At 40.6% G+C, this 10,023-nt stretch overlaps 1 pseudogene; it reads left to right on the plus strand.

Moving 5' to 3' along the window:
* The first annotated feature begins 567 nt into the window (after positions 1-567).
* On the plus strand, positions 568-1,528 carry LOC132485443 (sorting nexin-5-like; annotated as a pseudogene).
* Positions 1,529-10,023: the final 8,495 nt, after the last annotated feature.

The following is a 10,023-nucleotide window of genomic DNA, read 5'->3' on the forward strand; positions in this document are numbered from 1 at the left end:
GATCCCACATGCCGCGGAGCAGCTGGGCCTGTGAGCCATGGCTGCTGAGCCTGCGCGTCCGGAGCCTGTGCTCCGCAACGGGAGAGGCCACAACAGTGAGAGGCCCGCGTACCACACACAAAAAAAAGAATGCAAGTCCTGCTTTCTTGAGACGCGCCTCGCTGGGAGAGTGTCAGGGGCACCGCGTCCCCGTGGCAGCCTGCAGTCGGCGGCTTCAGCGTAGCTCGGAGCCAGGCCAGGCGGCCACGCTTGAGGCCCGCGTCGCCATGGCCACAGTTCCCAAGTTGCTGCAGCAGCAGGAGGAGGACCACAGCAAGCTGAGATCTGTATCGGTGGACCTGAATGTTGATCCCTTGCTTCAGACTGACATACCTTACGCACTCAGTGAGCGAGATAAAGTCAAATTTACAGTGCACACCAAGACCACGCTGCCCACGTTTCAGAGCCCCGAGTTTTCTGTTACAAGGCAACATGAAGATTTTGTGTGGCTACATGACAGTCTTATTGAAACTACAGACTACGCTGGGCTTATTATTCCGCCCGTACCTGCAAAGCCTGACTTCAATGGCCCTTGAGAGAAGATGCAGAAACTGGGAGAGGGTGAAGGGTTTATGACCAAAGAAGAATTTGCCAAGATGAAGCAAGAGCTGGAAGCTGAGTATCTCGTGGTCTTCAAGAAGACTGTGTCTTCCCATGAAGTCTCTCTTCAGCAGTTCTCCTCTCACCCTGTTCTCAGTAAAGATCACAACTTTCACATTTTCCTGGAATATGATCAAGATCTAAGTGTTAGGCAGAAAAATACCAAAGAGGTGTTTGGTGGCTTTTTCAAAAGTGTGGTGAAAGCACTGATGAAGTCCTTTTTTCAGGAGTTATGGAGGTAGATGACTTCTTTGAACAAGAGAAGCATTTGCTCAGTAACTATTATGATAGGATCAAGGGTTCCTTGGCAAAGGCTGACAGAATGACCAGCGCTCATAAAAATGTAGCAGATGATTACATCCACACAGCAGCCTGCTTGCATAGCCTGGCTTTAGAAGAGCCCACGGTCATCAAAAAGTACCTACTGAAGTCGGCTGAGCTATCTGAAAAACTTAGGAAAGTAGAGAGTCGAGTCTCCTCAGATGAGGACTTAAAGCTGACAGAGCTCCTCCGATACTACATGCTCCACATAGAGGCTGCTAAGGATCTCTTATACAGACGCACCGAAGCCCTCATTGACTATGAGAATTCAAACAAGGCGCTGGATAAGGCCTGGTTAGAAAGCAAAGACGTCAAGCTGGCTGAGGCACACCAGCAGGAATACTGCCAGAAATTTGAACAGCTTTCTGAATCTGCAAAAGAAGAGCTAATCAATTTCAAACAAAAGAGAGTGGCAGCATTTAGGAAGAATCTGATTGAAATGTCTGAACTGTAAATAAAGCATTCCAGGAACACCGTCTCCCTCCTGCAGGGCTGCATCGACTTGTTCAAGAACAACTGAACAAAGGATGTGAATGTGAAGAAAGCCAGCATCACTTGCACTCAGATCATTACCATGGAAGATTTATTACCTTTGACTTTAATTTAAAATTATGTGAATAAATATTTTGATTTCTAAAGATCTTAACACTTACCCATGTTGGTTTAAAAATATTTCTATTGCATGCTACTTGGACACAACTAATCTTTGTGCGTTTAATACCTCAGAGTGGGTAGAATCTAAGTACTGGGTTCTCCTCTAATTTGTCTTCCGTAATTAAGAAAGGGTGAGGGATTCTCATGCATTCTGGAGTCTGTGTAAGGAGTGGCCTGGCAAATGCTGCCTCACTGTTCCATGTACCCATGCCCCTACAAACCGGTTACTTTAGGGTAGGTGCTGATTATAACAGATAAGTCAGCCGCTTGTTACAGGTAAGAGACATTCTATCTCTTCATTAGGTAATTTTCCCTTTCTTACTCTCCTGGTTCTTTAGTCACCTTGAGTTGTTTGTACTATAACAAGAGCAAGAAAAATCTCATATCTTTATATACACCCTTTGCAGCCCCATTTTTGTAGTAGGGGAGAGAAGCATCTTAAGGGTATAAGAACAAGTCACAAGCCCTAATTTAGAAGGTGGCCAGATCTACATTAAGAAAGATGTGGCCTCCTCCCTAATGGGGGGGCGGCGGTATGTGTGTACTTGGACTTTTTATAAAGTGTACAATAAAATAATAATGCATGCTCTTAAAAAAAAAAAAAAGCAAGTCCTGGGAATTACCCGGTGGTTCAGTGGTTAGGACTCTGCGCTTCCACTACAGGGGAGGCATAGGTTCTATCCCTGGTCACCTGTAAGCCGCACGGCACTGCCAAAAAAAACAGAATGTGTGTCCTTTGAGAAATTATTTAACATGGACTTGAAGGATTTGGTGGAGGAATGTAGGCAGTGGTAAAGGAATAAATCTTTAACTTTGCAGAAAAGAGCAAAGCAGCATCAAATCCCTTTCATATATTTCTCCCTGTGCTAAAGACAAGAGCAAAGATAGGCTCCTGCTGCCACCTTGTGGCACATCAGACAGCTTAGAAGGAAGGGTTTACTCAATCTGGGTGCCCCCCAGTCTAAAATACCTTCAAGAAACTACATCTTCTTTCTCCCTTAACAATTACACAGAGCTTGATTACTCACAAAACACTTTCAACCCTATGATCTCGTTTCATTCTCCCAGCAACTATGTTGAGTGGCAGGAAGGAGTTATAACGCCATTTTACCAACAGACTATGTGATTTACCTACCGTCACAGTAATTGGCAGTCAGGACTTGAACACACATCCTGACTCTAAATGAGACAGTTCATTCACTACTATGTAGGAGTGGGGATGAAACAGGTTTAGGTATGCTCTAGGCCTAGGAATTTGAGAGAGGGAAGCTTGGGAAAAGGAAAGCTCAATTTCTTGTGCAGATACAACTGGCCACAGGCTACAGTCAGGCTGCATGTCTATAGAAAAAGACATTCAAATAAGCCTGGATTCCTGCCTTCCTTCCTGGTTTGCACATTCTTGGTTAACATCTCTAGCCACTCCAGCTGGCCTCCCTCCCTCTGCTCCCCAACCCCAGCCTATACATCGGGGCTCAAGACTTATAGCTAGATGCTGAACACCAAATAGATCCCAGGCAAGGGAGCCACAACATCCAGAAATCAGCAAGAACTACTGGGAGCACTGCGGTGTCCCTGGGTTAGAGCTCATAAGATTTGTGGCTCAGCCAAAATCTTCTTATAAGTTTTCATGGGAAGCCCAATTGGCTTGTCTCATAGTGATGTCATGCTCACTGAAACACAAGGGGCAAGGCTGGGGTTACATGATTTACCAACTGGCACACAGGAATGGCCTAAAATTAATCTGAGTGTCCAATTACTCCAAGGCAACCATAACTTCTCTGATATGGAATTACAAAGCCCAGTGCCTAAACCTTCCCCCACCGTAGGCATTCCTTCTGGTTCATTCATTCAGTCATTCCCTAAGTGAGCAGAGCACATTCACCAAACGAGTAGGGCACTGTTATAATCCCTTTGACTGAGATTTTGTTGCCTAGTGGTGAACAGAGGGAAATAAGGAAAGAACATAATTACAAATGCATGTGAGATATATATATTAAGTACTCAGGGGTTAGGAGGGAAAAATAAGATTGCTTCTGGTTTGGGTGTTAGGGGATTGGGGGCAATAAGTGAATAAAGAATTATTTCACAGATATAGAGCACAAAACACTTTGCAGTCTGGCCTTTACAAACCTTCTCTGCCTTCTCTCCAGCTACTACTTTGTTCTTACCCTACCATATTCCGAACATAAATTTTCTTCAGTAATTTAAGGATTAAGAGTTTAGGCTTTGGAATCAGATAGATCTTGGTTCTAATCCCAGCTCTGACACATTATACAACCTTGGGCAAGGCTGGAACTTCCCTCAGTTTCCTGATCTGCAAAGTGGAGATTACAGTAATACTCATTTTAAAAGGTTTTTGTAAGAGTCAACTGATGTCATGTATGCAAAGCACCTAGCTTTGTGCTAGATGCACAGTAAAAACATAGTAAATAGCAATCAATATTGTTAGTTATCTCTGTGCCTTTGATCTTGTTTTCTTTGCCTGAGATTCTCTTCATATTCTCAGACTGTTTTACCCCTATTTCTCTTTTAGACCCATCACAAAAGTCTATTTTCTTCATTGCCCAGGTCCTGCTAGCTGTCCCTCACTGAGTTCAGAACCTTTGTTCATACCTACATGACTGTGTTTATGTGACATCAACTTGTATTTGTTTATGTCTGTATTTCATGTCTGTGAGGCTCCAGAGGGCAGCAACTGAGTCTTATTCATTATGCACTAGCACCTAAGCACAATACATGACTCATGGTACCACGAGAGAAATTACTGTTGAATAAATAAGATTATATTTGAACTGGATCTTAAATAAGTAGGATTTATTTTTTTTAGTATTTATTTATTTATTTGGTTGCACCAGGTCTTAGTTGTAGCAGGCGGGCTCCTTAGTTGCGGCTTGTGGGCTCCTTAGTTGCGGCACATGGGCTCCTTAGTTGTGGCATGCAAACTCTTGGTTGCAGAATGCATGTGGGATCTAGTTCCCTGACCAGGGATTGAACCCGGGCCCCCTGCATTGGGAGCTCAGAATCTTAACCACTGCGCCACCAGGGAAGTCCCCAATAAGTAGAATTTAAAGCATACTTCTGAATGGCCTTTTAAATGTGAATATTAACCTTTTAATGTTGTACACTAAACCACTGGAACCCACTATATTGAATATCAAACATTAGCCTTAAGATGGGCTGACAGCATCATCCACCACAGTACACACAGCAGAAGCAAGAAGAGTTAAAATCCTGAAGGCTGTGGAACAAAAACCACAATCACAGAGAGTCAAACAAAATGAAACCACAAAGGATTGTGTCCCAGATGAAGGAACAAGATAAAACCCCAGAAAAACAACTAAATGAAGTGGAGATAGGCAATCTTCCAGAAAAAGAATTCAGAATAATGACAGTGAAGATGATCCAGGATCTCAGAGAAAGAATGGAGGCAGGTGTCGTGAAGTTGCAAGAAATATTCAACAAAGACCTAGAAGAACTAAAGAACAAAAAGAGATGAATAATACAATAACTGAAATGAAAACTACACTAGAAGGAGTCAATAGCAGAATAACTGAGGCAGAAGAATGGATGAGTGACCTGGAAAACAGAATGGTGGAAATCACTGCCACAGAACAGAATTAAGAAAAAAGAATGGGGCTTCTCTGGTGGTGCAGTGGTTGAGAGTCCACCTGCTAATGCAGGGGACATGGGTTCGTGCCCCGGTCCGGGAGGATCCCACATGCTGCGGAGCAGCTGGGCCCGTGTGACATGGCCACTGAGCCTGCATGTCCAGAGCCTGTGCTCCACGACGGGAGAGGCCACAACAGTGAGAGGCCCGCATACAGCAAAAAAAAAAAAAAAAAAAAAAAAAGAAAGAAAAGAAAAAAGAATGAAAAGAAATGAAGACAGCCTAAGAGACCTCTGGGACAACATTAAACACACCAATATTCGCAATATAGGGGTCTCAGAAGGAGAAGAGAGAGAGAAAGAACCTGAGAAAACATTTGAAGAGATAATGGCTGAAAACTTCCCTAAAATGGGAAAGGAAACAGTCACTCAAGTCCAGGAAGTGCAAAGAGTCCCAGGCAGGATAAACCCAAGGAGGAACGCACCAAGACACATAGTAATCAAATTGACAAAAACTAAAGACAAAGAAAAAATATTAAAAGCAACAAAGGAAAAATGACAAATAATATACAAGGGAACTCCCATAAGGTTATCAACTGATTTCTCAGCAGAAACTCTGCAGGCCAGAAGGAAGTGGCATGATATATTTCACGTGATGAAAGGGAAGAACCTAGAACCAAGAATATTCTACCCAGCAAGGCTCTCATTCAGATTTGCTGGAGAAATCGAAAGCTTTACAGACAAGCAAAAGCTAAGAGAATTCAGCACCACCAGACCAGCTTTGCAACAAATGCTAAAGGAACTCCCCTACATGGGGAAGAGACCAGCAGCTTAAAAAAATCTTGTACACATATAGACTGCTATATCAAAACCTCGTGGGAACAGCAAACCAAAAAACTACAATAGATACACACACAAAAAAGAAAAAGCAAGCCAACCTCAACACTAAAGATGGTCATCAAACCACAAGAGAAGACAACAAAAGATGAAGAGAAGAAAAAGACCTACAAAAACAAACCCCAATTAAGAAAATGGCAGTAGGAACATTCATATCAAAAATTACCTTAAATGTAAATGGATTAAATGCTCCAATCAAAAGACACAGACTGGCTGAATGGATACAAAAACAAGACCTGTATATATGCTGCCTACAAGAGACCCAGTTCCGACCTAGGGACACATACAGACTGGAAGTGAGGGGATGGAAGAAGGTATTCCATGCAAATGGAAATCAAAAGAAAGCTGGAGTAGCAATACTCGTATCAGACAAAATAGACTTTAAAATAAAGACTGTTATACAAAAAGGAAACTACATAATGATCAAGGGATCAATCCAAGAAGAAGATATAACAATTGTAAATATCTATGTACCCAACGTAGGAACACCTCAATATATAAGGCAAATACTAACAGCCATAAAGGGAGAAATCAACAGTAACATAATAATAGTGGGGACTTTAACACCTCACTTTCATGAATGGACAGATCATCCAGATAGAAAATCAATAAGGAAACACAGGCCTGAAATGACACATTAAAGCAGATGGACTTAATTGATATTTATAGAGTATTTCATCCAAAAGCAGAAGAATACACATTCTTCTCAAATGCACATGGAATATTCTCCAGGACTGACCACATGCTGGGCCACAAAGTGAGCCTCTGTATATTTAAGAAAATTGAAATCATATTAAGAATCTTTTCCAACCACAACACTATAAGATTAGAAATAAACTACAAAAAAAACCAGTAAAAAACACAAACACATGGAGGCTAAACAATATGCTACTAAACAACCAATGGATTACTTAAGAAATCAAAGAGGGAATCAAAAACTACCTAGAGACAGGGACTTCCCTGGTGGTGCAGTGGATAAGACTCCACGCTCCCCATGCAGGGGGCCTGGGTTTGATCCCTTGTCAGGGAACTAGATCCCACATGCACGCTGCAACTAAGAATTTGCATGCCACAAATAAGGAGCCTATATGCTGCAACTAAGAAGCCAGCGAGCCACAACTAAGGAACCAGCAAGCCGTAACTAAGGAGTCAGTCTGCCGCAACTAAGACCTGGTGCAAATAAATAAATAAATATTAAAAAAAAAAAACCTAGAGACAAATGAAAATGAAAGCCCAACAATCCAAAACCTACAGGATGCAGCAAAAGCAGTTCTAATGGGAAATTTTATAGCGATACAGTCTTACCTCAGGAAATAAGAAAAATCTCAAACAACCTAAACTTACACCTAAAGCAACTAGAGAAAGAAGAACAAACAAAACCTAAAGTTAGTAGAAGGAAAGAACTCATAAAGATCAGAGCAGAAATAAATGAAATAGAGACAAAGAAAACAAGAGCAAAGATCAATGAAACTAAAAGCTGGTTCTTTGAAAAGATAAACAACATTGATAAACTTTTAGCCTGACTCATCAGGAAAAAAAGGGAGAAGACCCAAATCAATAAAATTAGAAATGAAAAAGCAGAAGTGACAACTGACACCACAGAAATACAAAGGATCATAAGAGACTACTACAAACAACTATATGCCAATAAAATGGGCAATCTGGAAGAAATGGACAAATCCTTAGAAAGGTACAATCTCCCAAGACTGAACCAGGAAGAAATAGAAAATATGAACAAACCAATCACAAGCACTGAAATTGAAACTATGATTAAAAATCTTCCAACAAACAAAAGTCCAGGACATGATGGCTTCACAGGTGAATTCTATCAAACATTTAGAGAAGAGCTAACACCTACCCTTCTGAAACTGTTTCAAAAAATGGCAGAGGAAGGAAAACTTTCAAACTCATTCTATGAGCCCACCATCACCCTGATACCCAAACCAGACAAAGACACCACAAAAAAAGAAAATTACAGGCCAATATCACCGATGAACATAGACACAAAAATCCTCAACAACATACTGGCAATCTGAATCCAACAATACATTAAAAGGATCATACACCATGGTCAAGTGGGATTTATCCCAGGGATACAAGGATTTTTCAATACCCGCAGATCAATCAGTGTGATACACCACATCAACAAACTGAAGAATAAAAACCATATGATCATCTCAATAGATGCAGAAAAAGCTTATGACAAAATTCAGCACCCATTTATGATAAAAACTCTCCAGAAAGTGGGCATAGAGGGAACATACCTCAACATAATAAAGGCCATATATGACAGACCTACAGTTAACATCATACTCAACAGTGACAAGCTGAAAGCATTTCCTTTAGAACCAGGAACAAAACAAGGATGTCCACCCTCACCACTTTTATTCAATGTAGTTTTGGAAGTCCTAGCTATGACAATCAGAGAAGAAAAAGAAATAAAAGGAATACAAATTGGAAAAGAAGTTAAACTGTCACTGTTTGCAGATGACATGATGCTATACATAGAAAATCCTAAAGATGCTACCAGAAAACTACTAGAGCTCATCAATGAATTTGATAAAGTTGCAGGTTACAAAATTAATTCAAAGAAATCTCTTTCACTCCTATACACTAACAATGAAAGGGCAGAAAGAGAAAGTAAGGCAACAATCCCGTTCACCACTGCAACAAAAAGAATAAAATACCTAGGAATAAATTTACCTAAGGAGACAAAAGACCTGTACTCTGAAAACTGTAAGACGCTAATGAAAGAAATCAAAGATGACACAAACAGATGGAGAGATATACCATGTTCTTGGATGGGAAGAATCGGTATTGTGAAAATGACTATAATACCCAAAGCAATCTACAGATTCATTGCAATCCCTATCAAATTACCAATGGCATTTTTCACAGAACTAGAATAAAAAATCTTCAAATTTGTATGGAGACACAGAATAGCCAAAAGCAATCTTGAGAAAGAAAAACAGAGCTGGAGGAATCAGGCGCCCTATATTCATCAAAACAGTATGGTACTGGCACGAAAACAGAAATATAGATCAATGGAACAGGATAGAAAGCCCAGAAATAAACCCATGCACCTACGGTCAATTAATCTACAACAAAAGAGGCCAGACTATACAGTGATGGAAAGACAGTCTTCAACAAATGGTGCTAGGAAAACTGAACAGCTACGTGTAAAAAAATGAAATTAGAACATTCTTTAACACCATACACTAAAATAATTAGGATTAAAGACCTAAATGTGAGACCAGACACTATAAAACTCTTAGAGGAAAACATAGGCAGAACACTCTCTGACATAAACTGCAGCAACATTTTTTTCAATCCGTCTCCCAAAGTAATGGAAATAAAGAGAAAAATAAACAAATGGGACCTAATTAAACTCAAAAGCTTTTGCACAGCAAAGGAAACCATACACAAAACGAAAAGACAAGCCACAGATTGGGAGAAAGTATTTGCAAATGATGTGACCGACAAGAGATTAGTCTCCAAAATTTACAAACAGCTCATGCAGCTTAATATCAAAACAAACAGACCAATCAAAAAATAAGCAGAAGACCTAAATAGACATTTCTCCAAAGAAGACATACAGATGGCCAGCAGGAACATGAAAAAATGTTCAACACTGCTAGTTATCAGAGAAATGCAAATCAAAACTTCAATGAGATACCACCTCACAATAGTCAAAATGGCCATCATCAAAAAATCCACAAACAATAAAATGCTGGAGAGTGTGTGGAGAGAGGGGAACCCTCCTACACTGTTGGTGAGAATGTAAATTGGTGCAGCCACTATGGAGAACAGTATGGAGGTTCCTTAAAAAACTAAAAATAGAGCTACCATATGATCCTGCAGTCCCACTCCTGGGCATATATCCAGAGAAAAACATGGTCCGAAAGT

This window comes from Mesoplodon densirostris, chromosome 3 (assembly GCF_025265405.1).
Source record: "Mesoplodon densirostris isolate mMesDen1 chromosome 3, mMesDen1 primary haplotype, whole genome shotgun sequence".
NCBI lineage: Eukaryota > Metazoa > Chordata > Mammalia > Artiodactyla > Ziphiidae > Mesoplodon > Mesoplodon densirostris.